Raw genomic sequence first — 23,742 nt, 5'->3', positions numbered from 1 at the left:
ACTGTGCCCGGCCTGAATTCTATTTTTTTTTTTGTGACGGAGTTTTGCTCTGTCGCCCAGGCTGGAGTGCAGTGGCACGATCTCGGCTCACTGCAAGCTCTGCCTCCTGAGTTCATGCTATTCTCCTGCCTTAGCCTCCCAAGCAGCTGGGACCACAGGTGCACACCACCACACCCGGCTAATTTTTTGTATTTTTAGTAGAGACGGCTTCTCACCGTGTTAGCCAGGATGGTCGCAATCTCCTGACCTCGTGATCTACCCGCCTCGGACTCCCAAAGTGCTGGGATTACAGGCGTGAGCCACAGCGCCCGGCCATTTTTGTATTTTTAATAGAGACGGGGTTTCACCATATTGGCCAGGCTGGTCTCGAACTCCTGACCTAAGGTGATCCACCTGCCTCAGCTCCACAAAGTGCTGGGATTACAGGTGTGAGCCACGGCACCTGGCGAAATTACCCGTATATATTTTAGAGAAGGGGTCTTGCTCTGTTGCCCAGGCTGGAGGGCAGTGCCACAGTCACAGCTTACAGCACCTTGGACACCTGAGCTCAAGCAGTCCTCCCACCTCAACCTCCTGAGTAGCTGGTAACATGTGCCACTGTGCCCAGCAGGTTTTTTATTTTTAAAAATTGTTTGTAGGGATGGGTGTCTCACTTTGTTACCCAGGCTGGTTGCAAATTTCTGGCCTCAAGCAATACTCCTGCCCCAGCCTCCCAAAGTTCTGGAATTATAGGTGTGAGCCACTGCACCTGGCCTAGAATTTTTTTTTTTTTGAGATGCAGTCTCACTCTGTTGGCCAGACTGGAGTGCAGTGTTGTGATCTCAGCTCACTGAGACCTCCACCTCCTGGGTTCAAGCAGTTCCCCGTCTCAGTCTCCCGAGTAGCTGGGACTACAGGAACGCACCACCATATCTGGCTAATTTTTGTATTTTTAATAGAGACAGGGTTTCGCCATGTTGGCCAGGCTGGTCTCAAACTCCTGACCTCAGTTGATCCACCCACCTCGGCCTCCCAAAGTACTGGGATTACAGGCGTGTGCCACCTTGTTCGGCTGGAAAAATCTTAAATAGAGCAGCTTATTTGGAACTTTCTTTGAAACCACCAATATTACTTATTTGCAAAAGATATCCATAGGTTAGTACATTAATTGACTGTATAGCACATATGAATCTTACCTCATGAAATCAGGTAGGCAAAAAGTATTAACAATATTTTAATTCCTTTAAATGAAATCAAATTCTGCCTTGGGGGCCAGCTGTGATGGCTCGTACCTGTAACCCCAGCACTTTGGGATTCTGAGGTGAGAGGATGGTTTGAGCTCAGACTAGCCTGGGAAACATAATGAGAACCTGTCTCTCAAAAAAAAAAATTCTGCCCTGGGACCTTCTCCCCCTGAATTCTACCAAACTGGTTAGAAATACAATCTCAGTGATTAATAATAGAGATCCACCCCTCCTTAGAGTTATGTGAGACTCTAATAGGCTTTTGAGGTACCAGGAGAAGGGTGGAAGGTTGATTTTCAGCCTTTGCTAGATGTGACTAAGCACATTGTCTAAGAGGACCTGTGGCATTGAAGCCTGGGGATTCTGATGTCCAGGCTTCAGCTTTCCTTGGTACAACACATGCCCATTTCTCTCTGAGGACTTGGGCACTGCTAGGATGTGGGGTTGCAGGTTCCCTCTTTTTGTGGATTCTGAAGGAATTCCTTCTCCTTCTCAGATAAATTGCTTCCATTTTTCTTGTTTCTACCTAACCCCCAGCTCCCACCAAAGGCACTCATTGTTCCACCCTTCTTCCCTCAGCATAATCTCCTCAAGGAGTGCATATTTTCAGAAAAACACACACAAACCTCCCTTGAGGCAAAGAAGCAAATAGGACTATCATCTTGGGGATTGGGAAGTACCGTGATAATAAAACGTCCATTGATGTCTTAATAACTTATCTGGCTACTTATATTTTCATCAGTAATTCTAGTCCCTGTAGTGAGACTTAATGATCCATCCAAAAATGATTTGATTCTCCCTTCTTTAAAAGATGGAGCTGAATTCTCCTCCCTTGAGTGTGGGCTGGACTTAGTGATGCACTTCTAGTGAATAGAACACAGGAGAAGTGATGAGATGTCTCTTCCCAGATTGGGTTTTTAAAAGACTGGCTTCTGCCTTGCATGTGTGTTCTCTCTCTCTCTCTCACACACACACACACACACACACACACACACACACAGACACCCACCCACCCACCTACCTCACTTTGCGGGAGGCTAGCTGGCTAGCTCAGATTGGGTTTTAAAAAGACTGGCTTCTGCCTTGCATGTGTGTTCTCTCTCTCTCTCACACACACACACACACACACACACACACACACACACACACAACCCAACTCACTTTGGGGAAGGCTAACTCCGTGGTATGAGGCAGCACTGCATAGAGGGAAGGCACTTGCCATGTTGTGAAGACAGACACCCAGGCAGCCTATGGGGAGGGCCATGTAGTGAGGAAGTGAGGCCTGCCAGCAACCACAACAGCTAGCTTGGATGTAGATCTTCTGAGGCCTGCTGGCAGCCACATGAGTGGCTCAGAAGAGTGAGCTTGAACAGGGATCCTCCTACTCTAGTTGAGCCTTGAGGATGACTATAGTCCAAGCCAATAGCTTGACTCATTGTCCTGGCTTCACAAGGGCTGAGTTATGTGAATCTGTGATTTTCCTTGGAGAGTCTCCTTTCTTCCAGCACTGGCTTCATTGTACCCAACGGGCTCAATGTCCAGCTAAGATTTCTCTTATCCTGTATAGGTTTCTGATGGACAAAGAGAGAGAGTATGTGTGTGTGTGTGTGTGTGTGTGTCTGTGTGTGTGTGTACGTGTATGCACGCATGCATGAGAGAATATGTGTGTGTGTTTTGGAAGCAGCTATCTTTTTTTTTTTTTTTTGAGACAAAGTCTTACTCTGTCACCCAAGCTGGAGTGCAGTGGCGTCATCTTGGCTCACTGCAACCTCCGCCTCCCAGGTTCAAGTGATTCTCCTGCCTGAGCCCCTTGAGTAGCTGGGATTACAGGTGCCTGCCACCACGTGTGGCTAATTTTTTTGTATTTTTTGTAGACACAGGGTTTTGCCATGTTGGCCAGGCTGATCTCAAACTCCTGACCTTAGGCGATTCACCCACCTTGGCCTTAAGGAGCAGATATCTTTTGATTAAAGGGCAGTTCAGTTTTATTTTTCTTTCTTTTTTTTTTTTGGAGATGGAGTATCGCTCTGTTGCCCAGACTGGAGTGCAGTGGCACGATCTTGGCTCACTGCAACCTCTGCCTCTTGGGTTCAAGCAATTCTCTTCCCTCAGCCTCTTGAGTAGCTAGGATTACAGGCATGTGCCACTACGCCTGGCTAATTTTTGTATCTTTAGTAGAGACAGGGTTTCACCATGTTGGCCAGCCTAGTCTGGATCCTGACCTCATGATCCTCCCACCTTGGCCACTCAAAGTGCTGGAATTACAGGCGTGAGACACTGCGCCTGGCCTTCATTTTTAAATTAAATTTAATTTTTTTTAAGACATAGTTTCGCTCTGTCTCCCAGGCTGGAGTGCAGTGGCAAGATCTCGGCTCACTGCAACTTCCACCTCCCGGATTTAAGCAATTCTCCTGCCTCAGCCTCCTGAGTAGCTGGGACTACAGGTGTGCGCCACCATGCCTGGTTAATTTTTGTATTTTTTATACAGACGGTGTTTTGCCATGTTGACCAGGCTGGTCTGGAACCCCTGATCTCAGGTGATCTGCCCACCTTGGCCTCCCAAAGTGTTGGGATTACAGGTGTGAGCCTCCCACACAGATTGGGAGGTAGTCCTCTGCTCTTGTTTGCCTTGTTAAGGGAAGAGCCATAAGGTAGTTATCCAGTGAAGAGTCAGTTTTCTTCTGCCTGCTCTCTCTCACCAGGCTTTAAACTCTTTTTCAACCCCTTTTCTTGGCTTTTTGGGAAGAGTGGGCAAAATAGAGCCAAGTCAGTTATGATGGTTCATTTTATGTGTCAACTTGACTGGGCCACTGAGTGCCCAGACATTTGGTCAAACATTATCTTAGGTGTGTCTGTGAGGATGTTTCTGGATGAAATTAATATTTGAAGTGATTGAGTAGAACAGATACCCTTCCGAGTTTGGGTGAGCCTCATCCAATCATTTGAAGACCTGGCTAGAACAAAAAGACTGAGCAAGAGGGAGCTTCTCCTGCCTGACTCCTTGAGCTGGGACATTGGTGTTTTCCTGCCTTTGGACCTGAACCAAAACTTTGGCTCTTGAGTGTGGTAGCTCTTGTATTGGAACTTGCGCCATTGATTCCCTTGGTTCTCAGGCCTTTAGACTTGGACTGGAACTAGACCATAGGCTCTCTTGGGTCTCTAGCTTGCTGACTGACAATCTTGGGACTTTTCAGCCTCCATAATTGCATGAGCCAATTCCTTTTAATAAATATCTTTTTAAATATATATACCTCTGTCTCTCTCTCTCTCTACCTCTACCTCTGTCTCTCTCCTGTTGATTCTGTTTCTCTGGAGAGCCCTGACTAATGTATAAGCCTAGTCTTTTATTGCCTTACTTTCGTCTCATTTCAGGTTTTTCAGAGTGCTCCTAATCTCTGAGAACTTCTGCATTACTGGCTTAATTCTCTGCATTGATGCAGTCTGTCATGAAATGGCTATCTTCATGACAAACCAAGCAAAAGGAGAGGTGCTTGGGTTTTCATAAACTTGGCAGCTGTTTTGGAAACATTTTACTCTGAGGCTAGGCACCATTGTTTGTATTCTTTGCATTTGGGGTTTCTTTCTCCTAAGTTATCTCTCCATATATTCTCCTGGCCTGGAAGGCACGTGTGCCTGTTTGACAGTGTCCTGGAAATTCTTTTCTAGACAGGAGTGCATGTTGAAGGTGCTCACACGTGGTTTCCTAAAATCCTGCAAAGTGGCAGTTAGGACTTTTGTTTGTTTGTTTGTTTGTTTGTTTCTTTGAGACAGAGTCTCGCTCTCGCCCAGGCTGGAGTGCAGTGGCGCGATCTCGGCTCACTGCAACCTCTGCCTCTCGGGTTCAAGCGATTCTCCTGCCTCAGCCTCCCGAGTAGCTGGGATTACAGGCGCCCGCCAGCATGCCCGGCTAATTTTTTGTATTTTTAGTAGAGACGGGGTTTCACGTGTTAGCTAGGATGTTCTCGATCTCCTGACCTCGTGATCCGCCTGCCTTCGCCTCCCAAAGTGCTGGGATTACAAGCGTGAGCCACCATGCCCAGCCTGCCAGTCAGGACTTTTAAACTCTTATGATAATTTCCAAACTATAGAGTCATCATGTATAGATTTTCAGAGAACAACTGCCAAAAATAAAGATTTTAGATTTAGAATTGTTGACATAAGCCTTTTTTTTTTTGAGTTGGAGTCTCACTCTCTTGGCCAGTCTGGAGTGTAGTGGTGCGATCTCAGCCCACTGCAACCTCCATCTCCCCAGTTCAAGCAATTCTCCTGCCTCAGCCTCCCGAGTTGCTGGGACTACAGGCACGTGCCACCACACCCGGCTGATTTTTTGTAGTTTTATTAGAGACGGAGTTTTACCATGTTTCTCAGGCTGGTCTTGAACTCCTGAGCACAGGCAATCTGCCTACCTCGGCCTCCCAAAGTGCTAGGATTGCAAGTGTGAGCCACTGCGCCCGTCGTAGCCTGTCTTTCTAACAATAGATAAGCAAGCTGTTTTTCTATTGAGGTAACACGTAGCTGGTGATAATAAAATTATCATCAAGTAAAAGGATTCCTACTTTTGTATAAAATAGGAATATGCATCTATATGTCCAAAACAGGTTTTTAAAATTTTACTTATTTATTTATTTTTGAGACAGGGTCTCACTCCAGTCACCTGGGCTGCAATGCAGTGGCGCAATCTTGGCTCACTGCAGCCTTGACTTACTGGGATGGTGTGATCCTCCCACCCTAGCCTCTGAAGTTGCTGGGACCACAGTCACGTACCACTACGCCCAGAAAATTTTTTGTATTTTTAGTAGAGACAGGGCTTTGCCATGTTGCCCAGGCTGGTCTTGAACTCCTGGGCTCAAGCAGTCCACTCCCCTCGGCCTCCCAAAGTGCTGGGATTACTGGCGTGAGCCACTGCACAGTGCACAACCAGCTTTTTTTTTTTTTTTTTTTTTGAGATGGAGTCTCACTGTTGCCCAGGCTGGAGTGCAGTGGTGCAATCTTGGCTCACTGCAACCTCCGCCTCCCGGGTTCAAGTGATTCTCCTGCCTCAGCCTCCCGAGTAGCTAGGATTACAGGAGCCTGCCACCGCACCTGGCTACTTTTTGTATTTTTAGTAGAGACGGGGTTTCACCATCTTGGCCAGGCTGGTCTTGAACTCCTGACCTCAGTCCACCCGCCTCAACCTCCCAAAGTGCTGGGATCGTAGGCAGGAGCCACCGTGCCTGGCCCACAACCAGTTTTAAATCATTAAGATATAAGTTAAAAAGAAGAGGAAAACGTTTTAAATAATTTATAAGATAATTATAGAATCTGTGTTGACAGATTGCTCAGTCCAACCGAAAGCATAGTAGGAGAAATCCTAGTGTAATCACATTCCTGAAAATGAAGTCCTTAAAAATTTCTTAGTCTTAGTCTTTTCAAATATAGTTCACTTACATATTTACCAATGACGTACATGTATTTAGTGTTTCCTAAGAATTTTATCCAAATTGCCTGTCTCATGTACATGCTATTGTATATAAATGCCCTTGTGACAAAATACAAATAACATTTAGTAGAGGTGTCAGTGAAATTGTGATACTTCTGTCATTGATTTTTTCAATAACCAGATGATAAAATCACAATGTCATATGGATATTCATAAGAGTTTTACTCTTTATTTTTTATTTATTTATTTTTTTGAGACTGAGTCTTGCTCTGTTGCCCAGGCTGGAGTGCAGTGCCATGATCTCCCGGCTCATTGCAACCTCTACCTCCCAGGTTCAAGCAATTCTCATGCCTCAGCCTCCCAAGTGGCTGGGACTACAGGGATGTGCCACTATGCCTGGCTAATTTTTGTATTCTTTTAGTAGAGATAGGGTTTCACCATGTTGGCCAGGCTGGTCTCAAACTCCTGACCTCAAGTGATCTACCCATCTTGGCCTCTCAAGGTGCTGGGATTACAGGCTTGAGCCACCATGTCCAGCCTGGATTTTTACTCTTAAAAAGAGGTTCTTATGTTTGAAAATGTTGGAAACCACTAGATTAAATTATCTCTGGAGCCAGTTCTATCCATTTCCAAAGTAGAAAAGGACTTTGGCTTAAGGGTGGAGCCTTTGCATAAGGATGGGTTCAAAGAGGATAGTACAGCATGCTGATGACACCCCCAGAGCTTTGGCAGGTTTCTAGTCACTACTTTATCTTTCTTTTTAAATTCCTACATGCCCCAGAGGTTTGATTCATCTTTTTTCCAGCATATCGTATGTCATCTATTGTTCTCTCCACCCATAAACCCTCAACTGAAACAGGATGCAGGTGGCTTAGCTTTTTCTTTACCTTGTTCACACTGAAAGTATTTGACACTATTTCACTTTTAAGGATTTTGTTTACTGCTATTAACAACAGGAATGAAATGAATGAATACAAATTTGCACAATTTAGAATTTTATTAAAAATGAGAATTTCATTGAAATGTAAACAAAAAAAATTTCAGTTTTTTAGTAGTTGCTAGGATAATGGCAGTAGACTAAGTGGTGTCAAAAGTTTCTTCCAACTCTATATTTAATTTTTAGTGGCAGATTACTCATGTTTCCTTATTTTATCACTCTTTTTTTTTCTGGGAAGTCCCTAAATGTCCTTTCTCCTATTTTTCTTTTTCTTTTTTTGAGATGAAGTCTCACTCTGTCACTCCGGCTGGAGTGCAGTGGCATGATCTTGGCACACTGCAGCCTCTACCTCCTGTGTTCAAGCAGTCAAGCGATTCTCCTGCCTTAGCCTCCCGAGTAGCTGGAACTACAGGCGTATGCCACCATGCTGGGCTAATTTTTTATATTTATTTGTTTGTTTGTTTGTTTGTTTGAGATGAAGTCTTGTTCTGTTGTCCAGGCTAGAGTGCAGTGGTGCGATCTCAGTTCACTGCAACCTCTGCCTCCTGGGTTCAAGTGATTCTCCTGCCTCAGCCTCCCAAGTAGCTGAGATTACAGGCACATACCACCACGTCTGGCTAATTTTTGTATTTTTAGTAGAGACGGGATTTCTCCATGTTGGCCAGGCTGGTCTAGAACTCCTGACCTCAGGTGATTCGCCCACCTTGGCCTCCCAAAATGCTGGGATTAGAGGCATGAGCCACTGTGCCTGGCTCTTCCTCCTATTTTTCTTTATCATTTGACTCTGAAGATAATTACTTGTAGGCCACTGAATTCATTTCATCACGGGGAGGAGAAACTCCAGGTTATTGTCTTTAATCTCTTTACTCCTTGTTTTTTACAGGAAAACTCTACTTAATAAAAACCAATAAATACTATTAACAAAAAGTCAACTTTGGTATATTCTGACATACAACCATTGTATTGGTATGACAGATTGTATTTCCCAAATGTGTGTACAGCAATATCTTTCATTTTGCATGTTCTACCTACAATGTCATCTTCACACTCCTCCCATCTAGTGGTGAGGCCTGTGTCTCAGTCTCTTAACCAGAGCAGACTTTTGTAAATGCCTTTACCAGTAGAGCATGGCTCAAACGACATGTCACGTTTAGGGCTAGGTTATAAAAATGCCGTGGACTTGTAACTTTCTCTCTGGAGCATCACTTTTGGAACCTGGCTACTATGTGAGGAGCCCAAGCAACTAGGAGTGGCCTGTGTAAGAGAGAAACTGAAGCTCCTGACTCTCAGCCCCAGCTGAGCTCCCAGCTGACATCTGGGATCAGCTTGCCAGCCATGTGAGTGAGCTGTCCTAAAAGCAGATCCTAATCTTCTAGTTCCCCATCACAGTGCCCTAATGAGTGCTTATGTAGTGTTTATATGTAGAGCAGAGATGAGTTGTTCCTGTCAAACCCTACCCAAATTGCGAATTCGTGAGCACAATAAAAGATTGTTTTAAGCCACTAAGTTATGTAGCAGTGGATAACTGGATTAGCATTCCATTTTGCTGGAGTTTAGAGATCATACTGTACGTTGAACTGTAAGAACAAGAACAAGATGTATTTCTACCTTCAGGAGCACTGTTAGTTTTATAAGAGAAGAAATATGGATTATTGTCCCCTTCCTTTATAGATTGTTATTTCACTGTCTTTCATTTTACGTATTTATTAAATTATTATTTTTTTAACTAAAGAGCGGTACAAAACAAGAAATCAAATATTGGACGACAATATTGCTGCCTAGCTAACTCCATTCTCATGTACTTCTAGTTTAGAAGGTTGTGCGCATGTTAATAAGCAGTGACTTTGGAATGATTCAGACCACATGTGTGACCGTGGAAGGCAGTATCCTCTTTGTAAATCAGTTTATCTATAAAATGGTATGTACTTCATGGGTTTGCTTTGAGACTTCAATGATAGTACCTGCCACAAAATATTGGCTGTTCATTACTACTGCTTACCCCCCTCGCCCACAATAGGGATGGGATCTTGGTCTTGTCATGTTGCCCAGGCTGGTCTTCAATTTGTGGGCTTAGGTAATCCTCTTGCCTTGGCCTCTCAAAGTGCTGGGATTACAGGTGTGTGCCACCACACCCAGCCTGGACTTTTTGATAGTAAGTGATTAGGCAGTGATACAATAGCAAAGACATGGAGCCAGCTCAAATGCCCATCAATGATAGACTGGATAAAGAAAATGTGGTACATATACACCATGGAATACTATGCATCCATAAAAAGGAATGAGATCATGTCCTTTGCAGGGACATGGATAAAGCTGGAAGGCATCATCCTCAGCAAACTAACACAGGAACAGAAAACCGAACACTGCATGTTCTCACTCATAAGTGGGAGCTCAACAAGGAGAACACGTGGACACAGGGAACGGAATAGCACTCATCGAGGCCATGTGGGGTAGGGGTGGTGAGGGGAGGAAGAGCATCAGGACACAAATAGCTAATGCATACGGGGCTTAAAACCTAGGTGACGGGTTGATAGGTGCAGCACACCACCATGGAACATGTATACCTGTGTAACAAACCTGTACATTCTACACATGTGAACTATATTACCTGTTGTCACTATGTTTTATTTATTTATTTATTTATTTTTTGAGACAGGGTCTCTGTCTCCCAGGCTGGAATGCAGTGGCAGGATCATAGCTCACTGTAGTCCTGAACTCGTGGGGTCAAGAGCTCTCCTGCCTCTGCCTTCCAAGTAGCTGGGACTACAGGAGCATGCCACCATGCCTGGTTAATTTTTTTATTTTTATTTTTTAGAGTTGGGGACTTGCTGTGTTTCTGAGGTTTGTCTTGAACTCTTGGCCTTAAATGATCCTCCTGTGCTGGCCTCTCAAAGTGTTGGGATTACAGAAGTGAGCCACCATGCTTGGCTCCACTATGTTTATTTTTTAACAAGCCTTTTAAATGTATTAATATTTTACATATAATGTGTAGATTTTAAGTGTTTAGTTCACTATGTGTTTTTTAAATCAACTTTTAATTGTTTGGTGTTTAGTTGATTACAGGTAGCAGGCACTAAACCAAATGCAAGGAGGAGTCCAAGAGAGGATAACTTTTTTCGCAGAGTGCTAGTGCTTATTAGTGGATAAGGTTTATATTTATTACCTCATTAGAAGACGGGGCATTATTCACATTTAGAAAGAGAAACTGAGACTTAGGAAATTAAAGTGATTGACCCAAAGTAACACAGCTAGGAAGTGGCACAGTCAAGACAAAACAGTTTTGTTTTGCTCTGTAAAATTTTTGCTATTACTGACTAGTGACATTGAAATTATTCAGAAAAACAAAACTTGGTAGAGATAATTTCCTGTGAGGGTTTATTAAAGTCCCATAAAAGAAATGAAAGCAGCCCATGATAAGGAAGTCTTCTGGTTTCAAATGCTTCAAAGTTCCTCAAGCTTTTTTTTTTTTTTTTTTTTTTGAGATGAAGTCTCACTCTGTTGCCCAGGCTGGAGTGCGGTGGTGTGATCTCGGTTCACTGCAACCTCTGCCTCCCAGGCTCAAGCATTTCTCCTGTCTCACTCTCCCGAGTAGCTAGGACTACAGGCATGCACCATCATGCCCAGCTAATTTTTGTAGTTTTAGTAGAGACAGGGTTTCGCCATGTTGGCCAGGCTGGTCTCGAACTCCTGACCTCAGGTGATCTACCCACCTCAGCCTCCCAAAGTGCTGGAATTACAGGCGTGAGCCACCACACCCAGCCAAAGTTCCTCAGGCTTCTAAAACTGAGATAGTATAATTTTATCAGGCATTCCTCTATAATGATTCAGGTAATCAGGTAAAAGTAGTTGTTTTCAGTAACCTAGGTACATTTTTACTTTTCAGTATGAAAGAATATGACTAGTAAGAATGAAAATTTTGTTTCTAGGTGGTTTATGCTATTGCATGTCTCTTATATGCAAGATTTAAAGGCTGAAATGTAAGTGATATTACTTTATTGGATAACAGACAAGGCACATACTTCAGAGGAGATGATGGATAAGTAGTTAATGAAATGTCACTGAGTGAAAAAAAACCTCTTCAGGTGTATAGGAATGTGTTATTTAATTCAGTCAGCATAGAATTCCTGCAGGCCTCAGATTTTTCTTTATTCTCTCATGTTTCATATTCCTTTATCCTTTGCAGCGTGTCAAATACATTGATGTGTTTGAAAAGTGACACCAGGTAAAGAATAAATATGATAAGTGAAAGGGTAAATGAGAGTTCAGACATTCTTTATTTTCATAAATTATTCTTAAAATTTTTATTTTATGGAAAATGCTAGCTCAAAAAATGGGATAATTAAGACAGATTTTCAAGAGAAAACAATGATTTGTTCAACAGATGTTTTTAAAGCATCTAGATAGGTCAGGTACTTTTTTTTTTTGTTAACATTCTGAAGGCTTCTGATGGAGAGTCTATTTGACATTCTTAAGGTTACTGAAAGCAGAAAATGGTTTTCTCTTAATATATTATTGGTGGGTTTTGTCTCTTAGATTTTTTTCCTAGTTCTTATAAACTGGTAAAAATCTAGAGTTTTTATTTGTAATAAAATTTTACTTGTAATAAAAAATTTAAACATCTTAAAATAAATTCAGTGACTGTTTCATGTTACAGTCTGTCCTATATTCCTGGTATCCCTTTTTCTGTTCTACTTCTTATTTTTTATATAAAATAGTGTGTGTGTATATATTCTTTTCCCCTCGTTTATTCATACTAGATTTTGCTTTCTGTCATCCTTCCTCTACTAAAATATAAGCCCTGTGAGGGCAGGGATATTTCTTTGTTGATAAAGCACAGAAAATAGTGGAACATAGTAGGTGTTCAACAAGTTCTTTGTTGAATAAATAATACTTTTAATATTTTAAAGTTAATCCTAATATATACACAAAAGCATATATAACATGTATACTTTATTTTTTTTAATTAATATTTTTTTGAGACGGAGTCTCTCTCTGTCACCCAAACTGGAGTGCAATGGTGCCATCTCGGCTCACTGCAACCTCCGCCTCCCAGGTTCAAGTGATTCTCCTGCCTCAGCCTCCTGAGTAGACAGGCATGTGCCACCACACCCGGCTAATTGTTTTTTTCGATAGAGATGGGATTTCACGATGTTGGCCAGGCTGGTCTCGAACTCCTGACCTCAGGTTATCCGCCCACCTTGGTCTCCCGAAGTGCTAGGATTACAGGCGTGAGGCACTGCGCCTGGCCCCACATATGTGTACTTTAAAGAAGAATTACAAATAAATGTCTTTGTTCTCACTGGCCAACTTAAAAAATAGTATATCGTCAGTACCTTGAAATTTCCTCATATTCTTCTTTTCTATGGCATTTGCCTCCTTCCGTCTCCTATTGGAAGAATAAATTATTTTTATTCATTTGCATTTTTTTCATAATTTTACAACATGGATATAACTATATTATTTAAGTGACTGGATATGACTATAACTGCAAATTGATTTTTTAGTTTCAGATTTGTTAAATTTTATATTCATGAAATGATACTGTATGTATTCTTCAGTTTGCTTTATTCAACATTAGGAGTTTGAGATTCATTTGTGTTGATGCATATTGATATACTCCATTTAAACTGTTACATGGTATTCAGTTACGTGACTATGTCACTGTTTATTCTATCTGTGGGCAGTTGGTTTGTTTCTAAATAACAAGCAGTGCAACTACAAACATTTAGAAAGTGTACTCTGGTGTACACTTGCTTCAAGAGTTTTTTTTTTTTTTTTTTTTTTGAGACAGAGTCTCGCTCTGTCGCCCAGGCTGGAGTGCAATGGTGCGATCTGGGCTCACTGCAAGCTCTGCCTCCCGAGCTCATGCCATTCTCCTGCCTCAGCCTCCAGAGTAGCTGGGACTACAGGCGCCCGCCACCACGCCCGGCTAATTTTTTGTATTTTTAGTAGAGACGGGGTTTCATCGTGTTAGCCAGGATGGTCTCGATCTCCTGACCTCGTGATCCGCCCACCTTGACCTCCCAAAGTGCTGGGATTACAGGCATGAGCCACCGTGCCCGGCTGCTTCAAGTGTTTCTTTAGGCCAGGTGCAGAAGCTCGGGCCTGTAATCCCAGCTCTTTGGGAAGCTAAGGTGGACAGATCATCTGAGGTCAGGAGTTCGAGACCAGCCTGGCCATCATGGCAAAACCCCGTCTGTACTAAACATATAAAAATTAGCTGGGCATGATGGTGCATGCCTGTAATCCCAGCTACTTGGGAGGCTGAGGCAGGAGAATCGCTTGAACCCGGGAGATGGAGGTTGCAGTGAGCTGAGATCACAGCACTGCGCTCCAGCCCGTGTAACAGAGCAAGACTCCATCTCAAAAAAAAAAAAAAAAGCTGGGGGTGGTGACACGCACCTGTAGTGCCAGCTACTTAGAGGCCAAAGTGAGAGGATCGTTTGAGCCAAGGAGTTCGAGGCTGGTGTGAGCTGTGATCATGCCACTGTGCTACAGCCTGGGCAACAGAGCAAGACCCTGTCTCTGGGGGAATAAAAAAAAAGGTCCTTCAGGTTATATAGCTAAAGAAATTCTAGGTCATATAAAATGGGCATTTGTCAACTAAAGATGGACAGTTGTTTTCTGAAATGGTTGTACCAGTTTACACTCCCATCAGGTACTTCAGTGAGAATTCCAGTTTCTTTCCTTGCCAGCACTTGATATTTTAAAAATTTAGCCATTATACTAGATGTATACTTTTTTTTTAAGGAAAAAAATTTATTTCATTCTTCAATAACTGTAATTACTAGTGGAGTGTATGTTGGGTATTGTACAACTTCTCAAACCTTAGAATCATTGTACACCATCAGCTCTTTCCCTGTACCATACGATTTTCACGTAGCATTTATTTTTTATGCCAGCGACTACTAAAAACCAGCTTCACCAAGATGTGACATTATTGAAAGGAATGTTGAGTGACCTTATGTTAAAGTTGAATTAGCTAGAACTTGTAGTTTGCATAGTATCCGACAGATGTCACTGTGTTTACCTTGAAAATTTAAAATATTTTGCAGCATCCTTTGTGAATTTGATGTGATACCCCAAGGCACCTGAGCACACAGTTTGGGAACCATTGCCTTGGAATATTAATCATAGTTACCTCCAGAGAGTGAAATTTTGGATAATTAAAAAAATTTCTTTTTTCTTGAGATGGAGTTTTGGTCTTGTTGCCCAGGCTAGAGTGCAATGGTGTGATCTTGGCTCACTGCAGACTCCGCCTCCCGCTTTCAAGCGATTCTCCCGCCTCATCCTCCCAAGTAGCTGGGATTACAGGCATGCACCACCACGCTGGCTAATTTTGTATTTTTAGTAGAGAATGGGTTTCTCCATGTTGGTCAGGCTGGTCTCGAACTCCCGACCTCAGGTCATCCGCCCGCCTTGGCCTCCCAAAGTGCTGGGATTACAGGTGTGAGCCACTGTGCCCAGCCAAAAAAAAAAAAAAATTCTTTATACCTTCTGGATTTTCCACTTCTTTTATAATGATCATATAACACAAGAGGTGTTATGATTATATATATAATACATTATGATTATATATATTGCATTTACTTTTTAAAATTTTTAACTGAAATTCATTTTTTTCTGCTTTCTTTAGTCTTTACCTAATATCCTTTTTCTGTTGCACCCAGGATACCACATTACAGTTAGTCATCGCATTTCCTCAGGGTCCTCTTGCCAGTTACGGTTTCTCAGACCTCTCTTATATTTGATGACTTTGAAAATTTTGAGGGGCATTGGTCAAATATTTTGTAGAATGTCTCAACTGGAATTTGTGTGGTGTTTTTCTGATGATTAGATTGGATTTTTAGGGAGGAAAATCACAGGTAAAATGCATTTCTCATCACGTTGTATCAAGGGTACATGCTGTTCTGCATGACTTATTTCTGTTGACAGTAAGCTTGATTACCTGGCTAGGATAGGGCTTGTCAGATTTCTTCATTGTTAAGTTACTACTTTATTCACGCTTTTCATACTGTACTCTTTGGAAGGAAGTCATTGCACAGTGCACACTTAAAGAGTGAAGGTTGTGTTCCAGTTCCTTGAAGATAAAATACCTACATAAGTTTTTTCTTCATTTAAGATTTGTCTGTGTATTCAATCATATATTTATATAATTGGACTCATGGATATTTGTTTCATACTTTGGGTTATAATCCAGTACTACTTTATTTTCTTGCTCAAATTGTTCCAGCTTTGGTCATTGGGAGCTCTTTTCAGTTGGCTGATAAGTCCTTTTGACATACCACTATTGTGATGGCTTTGTTTGTTTTTGTTTGTTTTTTAAGTATTTCCTTCCCTTTCTGGCACTACAAGATGCTCCAGGTTCATCTTGTATATTTCCTCAGTCATAGAATCAGATATCTCTCCAAGGATCCCTGAGTCCTTTTATTGGAGAATGGTGTTAGAAGCCAAGAGCTAGGTGTTAGGTGTGTTTGTTGCTACTGGGGCACAATGTGGTTTTCATTTGCATTCCTGTGATGATTGATGACATCAGACACCATTGTATATGTTTATTGGTTATTTATATATCCTGTTTGACATGTGACAAGCCTGTTCAAGACTTTTCCCAACAGCAGTGTTGCAGTTATGACAGACTATATGCCTCATAAAGCTTAAAATATTTATTATCTGGCTGGTTACAAGAAGAGTTTCCTTGCCCCTATAGTTATAATAACTATGTTAATGTCAGTCCTGTTCTGGGTTGGTTTTGATTGGTTGATTTTTCTCGTATTTTCTTCTTTCCGTGTCTGGTTATCTTTGAATAGATGGTAGACATTGTAAAGATACTTGAGTTTTTTTTTTCTTTTTTATAAATTTCTTGAGACTTTTCTTCACATGCAGTTAAATTATTTGGAAATATTTCTGTTCTTTAAGGTCATACTTTTAAGCTTTGTTAGGTGGATCAGAGCACCATTTAGGGCTGTCATCACTAGGGCATATAACTGTACTAATGTGACATGACCCTTCTGAATGCCATACCAGGGAATTATAAGGTTTTTCAAGTCTGGCTGGTGGGAACAGGCACTATTATTGCTTGTGTGTGAGTTCCAGGCACTGTTCCCTCTAATCCTCTCAGATGATTCTTTCCTCTCTCTGGTAGTTTTCTTCTACACATGGGTTGATCAGTACTTGGCGGAATACTTGAGAGAAACTCTCCCTAGATCACTAATATTTTCTCTCAGTGCAGCTTTCTCCTCTACAGCATTCTGTCCTGTGCACTCTAGATGCCTTAGCCTCTCTAGACACTCAGCTCCATCTTTTTAACTCAGGGCTTCTGGCTGAGTTCCCCTTCCCTGCGCTACATCCTAGAAATGCTCTCAAGGCAGTTAGCTGGGGTAATTGTAGGCCCTCCCTTCTTTTGTCCTCAGAGATCACTGTCCTTTCTGCCTAATGTCCAATGTCTTGAAAACCACTATTTAGTCCAGGGATGTACAATCTTTGGCTTCCCTGGGCCACACTGGAAGAAGAACAGTTGTTTTGGGCCACATATAAAATACGCCAACACTAATAATAGCTGATGGGCTAAAAAAAAAAAATTCACAAAAAAAGTCTCATAATGTTTTAAGGAAGTTTGCAAATTTGTGTTGGGCCACATTCAAAGCCATCCTGGGTTGCATGTGGTTCATGGGCCATGGGTTGGACAAGCTTGATTTACTCTATTTCATCTGCTTTCTTCCTTTCTTTTTTTCTAGATAGGAGGGTAAATCTAGTCCCCGTTACTATACCTTGGATAGAAGTAGAAGTCTTTGAGGTCTTTTTAAAAAATTCTGAATGGATGTTTAATTTTATCAAATGCTTTTTCTATATCTATTGAGAAGATCGTATGATTTTTTTTCTTTCTCTTTTTTCCTTCTAATGTGTTGAATTAATTTGATTGATTTTTTTTTAAAATGTTAAACCAACCTTAAATTTCTGGAATAAACCCAACTTAGTCACAATCCTTTTTTAACATATTGCTGAATTCAATTTACTCATATGTGTTTTAGGATTTTTACATCTCTATTTTGTACATACAGTGCCCTTCTTCAGGTTTGGACATCAAGATTTTCCTTATAAATGGTTATCCAAGGTTATAGTGGGTTGGGAAATGTTCTCTCTTTTTCTCTAGAAAAGTTTGCATAATATTGGTGTTCTTTTTTAAAGAGAAGCGGTTTAATTGGTTCACGGTTCCGCAGGCTGTTCAGGAAGCATGGCAGCATCTGCTTCTGGGGAGGCCTCAGGGAGTTTTTACTCATGGTGGAGGCAAAGCGGGAGCAGGCCTCTTAAATGGCAGGAGCGGAACCATATTAGTCCATTCTCATACTGCTATATAGAAATACCTGAGACTGGGTGAATTTATAAAGAAAGAGGCTTAATTGGCTCACAGTTCTGCAGGCAGAACAGGAAGCACAGCAGCTTCTGCTTCTGTGGAGGCCTCATGGTGGAAGGTGAAGGAGAAGCAGGCAGGTCTTACATGGCTGGAGCAGGAGCAGGAGCAAGAGAGTGGGGAGGCAACCAGATCTCACGAAAACTCACTATTGCCAATTGAAATCATGAGAAACTACCCCCAAGATCCAATTCCCTCCCACCAGACCCCACCTCCAACATTGGGGATTGCTGTTCAACATGAGATTTGGCCAGGGACACAGATGCAAACCATATCAGTCGCCCAGGCTGGTCTTGAACTCCTGGCCTCAAGTGATCCTCCCACCTCAGCCTCTTGAATAGCTGGGACTATAGGTGTGTGCCACCATCCCCAGCTAATTTTTAAAATTGTGTTTTAGAAACATAGTCTCGCATTTGGACAACTGTTTAATTACAGATCTACTTCTTTAACAGATATAGGACTGTTTAGGTTTTCCATTTGCACTTGTTTCGGTTTTGGTCAGCTGTGTTTTTCTATGAAGACAAATGATCTATTCAAGGTCATACATCTTATAATGAATAAACTTTCCAATCTTAAACTTTTTCAAATGGTGTCATACCAACATAATATGTATGTTTTAATTTGTAAACTCTTTTATCCTCTCTACTGGAACATCAACTAGTGGGCAGATTCTGTGTTTACTAAAACTTCCTATCATCTGAGTCTTAAGGCCTATAAATAGATATTTGAATTAAATTAAAGCATGCTTGGGGCCAGACATGGTGGCTCATGCCTGTAATCCCAGCACTTTGGGAGGCCAAGGCGGGTGGATCACTTGAGGTCAGGAGTTTGAGACCAGCCCGGCCATCATGGCGAAACCCCATCTCTACTAAAAAATACAAAAATTAACTGGGCGTGGTAGTGCGTGCCTGTAATCCCACCTACTAGGGAGGCTGAGGCAAGAGAATTGCTTGAACCTGGAAGGTGGCGGTTACAGTGAGCCGAGATCACATCACTGCCCTCCAGCCTGGGCGACAGAGTGAGACTGTGCCTCAAAAATAAATACATAGATAGATAGATAGATAGATAGATAGATAGATAGATAGGTAGATAAATAAATGGAAACCTTGATTTAAGTAGTTGCTTCAGTAGTTCATTTGGGCTTTGTCAGTCAATAACACATTTTACTTCTGTAGTAATGGGTTATTGATAAGGGAAAGATATGTTAGGGTATGCATTGAATAAAAAGGTGGGAATGGTAAATTGAAAGTATAGTTCTTTAAATTATTTACTCATTTTAAAATTTATTTTCAGAGATGGGGTCTTGCTCTGTTGCCAAGGCTGGAGTGCAGTGGCACAATCATAACTCACTGCAGCCAGGCCTCATGCCTCAGCTTCCCGTATAGCTAGGACTGCAGGCACATGCCACGACACCTGGGTGATATTTAAAATTTTCTTAGAGACAGAGTCTCACTATGTTGCCCAGGCTGCTCTTGAATTCCTGGGCTCAAGTTATTCTCCCACCTCAGCCTCCTGAATAGCTAGGATTACAAGCATGAGCTATCTTGCCTGGCTCTGGTTCTTAAACTTGGAGCTTCCATTTATATTGTTGTAGTTCTTTTTCTTTTCTTTTCTTTTTTTTTTGTTTTTTTTTTTTGTTTTGTTTTTTGAGACAGAGTCTCCCTCTGTCGCCAGGCTGGAGTGTAGCGGCGCGATCTCGGCTCACTGCAACCTCCACCTCCTGGGTTCAAGCAATTCTCCTGCCTCAGCCTCCCGAGTAGCTGGGACTACAGGCCCACACCACCACCCCTGGCTAATTTTTGTATTTCTAGTAGAGACGGGGTTTCACTGTGTTGGCCAGGATGGTCTCAATCTCCTGACCTCGTGATCCTCTCCCCTCGGCCTCCCAAAGTGCTGGGATTACAGGCGTGAGTCACTGTGCCCGGCCTGTTGTATTTATTTTTCTAGATTACAGTTAATTTTGTTTTTATTTCTTGAAACCTAGTAGAATATGTATCTGCCTATAATTCAAGGGCAATTGAAAGAAAGAAAAATAACTCAAGGCCAGGCATGGTAGCTCATATCTGTAATCCCAGAACTTTGGGAGGCTGAGGCAGGAGGATCGTTTGAGCCCAGGAGTTCAAGACCAGTGTGGGCAACGTAATGAGACTCTGATGCTACAAAAAAACTAAAAAAAAAAAAAAAAAAAAAATTAACCAGGCATGGTGGCACATGTCTAGCTACTTGGGAGGCTGAGGTGGGAGTATTGCTTGAGCCCAGGAGGTCAAGGCTGCAGTGAGTGGTGATTGTACTCTGCATAGTGAAACCCTGTCTCAAAAAAAAGAAAAAAAGGAAAGAAAAATAATGCAAGTTCAGCATATGATTTAGCAAAACCATTTTTGATTTCTCTTTAAGAGAGATTGTAACTTGAATCATCCTTTTAGCAGGGAGAATTTATTGAATATTTCACATTTCAGTGTAATAAAATGTGTCCAACTTGTTATACAAGACTTAGTTTAAGATTCACATGTTTGGGAAGAATGTGGGTTTGAGTGGTGAGGGTTCAGTTGAAGGTCTCTTTCTATAAAGTATATAATTTGTTGCCAAAGGAAATATTACCTAGCAGCAGTTTACATGTGCCAAGAGAGGCCAGAGAAGTCTTATAGTAGAAATTGTACAGAGGAACTGTCAAACTAGATCCCTGAGGATGTCAGACAGGAAATAAAGCTTGTGATGCTAGAAAATTTTACTGGATGACTAGGCCATTGGAAATGAATCTTCCAATGCTTGTGTGTTTTGTTTTGTTTTTTTATCATGCTGTTATTTGAAGACAATCAGTTACTTACACTTACAAATTTAAACTGTTTAAGGTATTTAGACCAAAATTTAAGAAACTTTATAAGATCTTATTGGCTAAATATTGACTTAACTATATCTGTTTTTTTTTTTTGTTGTTTTTTTTTTTTTGAGATGGAGTCTCACTCTGTCACGCAGGCTGGAGTGCAGTGGTGTGATCTCAGCTCACTGCAACCTCCGCCTGCTGGGTTCAAGTGATTCTCCTGTCTTAGCCTCCTGAGTAGCTGGGACTACAAGCCCACACCACCACACCCAGCTAATTTTTGTATTTTTAGTAGAAACGGGGTTTTACCACGTTGGCCGGGATGGTGTCGATCTCTTGACCTCATGATCTGCCTGCCTTGGCCTCCCAGAGTGTTGGGATTACAGGCGTGAGCCACCGCGCCCGGCCAACTATATCTTTTTCTTAAAAAGTGTTTATCCTCTGAGATTAAGGTTTGGAAAGTTATAAGGAGAGAGACTTTAGGTTCTTGGAGATAAAATATAGTAATGTAAGCAATTTCCTTCTCTATGCTAAACGTGGAAATACAGACAATATGTATAAGCAATTGTGCCAAAGTATTTATCTGTGGTTCTCTTTATTCCTAAAATATATTGCCCATTTCTACTATACACATTCAGATACACTGTACAGAATTATAGAGATTTGGAACCTGAAGGACTTTAAAGAACATTCAAATTCCTTTATTTTGTGGAGAAGGGAAATGAGGCAGGTAACATTAAACTGATAAGAACAGATACTACACTTGATCTTGGCCAAAAGGCCGAGAAGTGATAGGTAACATAAAAATACAGATAGTTTGCCCAGTATCATGAAGGGAATAGGAGCAGAGTTAGCTTTTGGAGAAATAGAACCTTTCCTTATTTACTGTTGCAATAATGAGTTATTTGAATTTTTATTTATTTATTTTAGAGACAGGGTCTCACTCTGTCACCCAGGCTGGAATGCAGTGGTAGCAATCTTCCTGCCTCAGCCTCCTGAGTAGCTGGGACTACAGGGGCATGTCACCATGCCCAGCTAATTCTTAAATTTTTTTTTGTAGAGATGGGGTTTCACTATGTTGGCCAGGCTGGAGTTGAAGTTTTAGAGGTACATGATGGCTTTGGTTTTCTTACCACCAGATGATTTATGAAAGTTGATGTATCAGTTGACTGTCAGCAGAAGTGAAAAACTGTCAAGCCCCTTTGAAGACTATTATTATTCAGGAAACAAAACAGTGTTGACACTAAATTTTTTTTGTTTTTGAGACAGGGTCTTGCTCTGTCACCTAGGCTGGAGGGCAGTGGCATGATCTCGGCTCACTGAAACCTCCACCTTGCAGGTTTAAGTGATTCTCCTGCCTCAGCCTCCTGAGCAGGTGGGATTACAGGTGCCCACTGCCACGCCTGGCTAATTTTTGTATTTTTAGTAGCACATTACCAGTGTAGTTTGTTTGTTTGTTTTTTGACAAACAAAGGGTTTTGACAAAGATGGAGTTTCACCATCTTGGCCAGGCTGGTCTTGAACTCCTAATCTGGTGATCCACCTGCCTCACCCTCCCAAAGTGCTGGGATTACAGGCGTGAGCCACCGGCCCGGCCTTACCAGTGTAGTTTTATATAAACATTTCCCCACATTTATCAACTTGCATTTATTGCTAGTCTGTACCAGATTTAATGTGATAGTGGTGGTCAGAAGGTATACTTCGGTAATTATGTACTTTTCAGTTTCCTTTAATTATTAATAAAAGTGATGAATGTAATTTTACAGTAGACCCAGGAGTTTATGTCATTTGAAGTAAAACTAAAGCCCTCTTAACTTTGCAAAGATGCATTCTCAAGTCGTTAATTTGGGAAGTTCTTTGACTTGGAGCCAATTAAACATTTGTGTCAACCCTATCCAGTGGCTTCTTCAAGAAAAATATCTTAAAGTGATTTAAGCTTTCTGTTGTAACAGTGCAAAGAGTGTTTCTTCTTTCCTTTTTTTTTTTTTTTTTTTTGGTGAGACAGGGTCTTTCTCTGGTACCCAGGCTGGAATGCAGTGGCATGATCACAGTTCACTGCAGCTTCGACCTCCGAGATTCAAGCAGTCCTCCTGTATTAGCCTCTCAAATAGCTGGGACCACAGGCGCGTGCCACCATGCTTAGCTATTTTTGTGTTTTTAGTAGAGATGGGGTTTCACCATGTTGCTCAGTTGGTCTTGAACTCCTGGGCTCAAGCCATCCGCTCGCCTCAGCCTCCCGAAGTGCTGGGATTACAGGCGTGAGCCACTGCACTGGCCTTTTTTTTTTTTTTTTTAAAGTAAAACACAGGATCAGAAATCTTTTCATTTGGTATCATTTGTGCAATATTTGTTTTTTCCTTAATGTCTTGAGAGCCAGCAAAGATTATCTGACAGACAGAATTAGACTGAAATCTTTTAGGGAGGTTGTGAAGTATTTAGATTTAAAGCCTAGAGTTAAGAATAAGCAATGGCAAAGGTATAACTATAAACCTCAAAATGTTACTGACTTAGGATTCATTCATGACTCTTCTCCATTAAGATTTGGGATTAACTTTTAAAAACTAGGTACCTCCGTGAAACACGTATGCATCTTACTGGACACTCCTTTGTCATTTTTTCCAATCACTTATGCTAGATGGGTTTTAATATAATAGGAAGAATTGTTACGATGTCAGCTCTGTTGTAATTTGGACTGGAATGATTCTGTTCTCTTGTGAACTTGAAGAGTCCAGTTGAATCACTTTCTAGTTATTGTCTTTATTTTTTTATTGTAGTTTTTAAGTGTTCGTTTCTACTTGTGGTAATAATCCTGTTAGGATGCATATTACGAACTATATGTGAAGGCCTGGGTATATGGAGCATAAAATTAGATATGCTTCTTTCCTTTGGCTCACAGTCTAAATTTAGTAGGCGAGAGTTTCCTTTCCTAGATGTCAT

General features: G+C 41.6%; 1 protein-coding gene and 1 pseudogene across 3 annotated transcripts in view; one reads left to right on the top strand and one right to left on the bottom strand.

Annotated features, from left to right (window-relative positions):
* Positions 1-23,742, top strand: part of SCAI (suppressor of cancer cell invasion) — a 188,277-nt gene that overhangs the window by 14,745 nt on the left and 149,790 nt on the right. The gene's annotated exons all lie outside the window — the stretch shown is intronic.
* Positions 21,392-21,598, bottom strand: LOC112135074 (U2 spliceosomal RNA; annotated as a pseudogene).

The sequence above is a fragment of the Pongo abelii genome, chromosome 13 (assembly GCF_028885655.2).
Source record: "Pongo abelii isolate AG06213 chromosome 13, NHGRI_mPonAbe1-v2.0_pri, whole genome shotgun sequence".
In the NCBI taxonomy this organism is placed as follows: domain Eukaryota; kingdom Metazoa; phylum Chordata; class Mammalia; order Primates; family Hominidae; genus Pongo; species Pongo abelii.
This window is presented reverse-complemented; position numbering and strand designations above follow the sequence as displayed.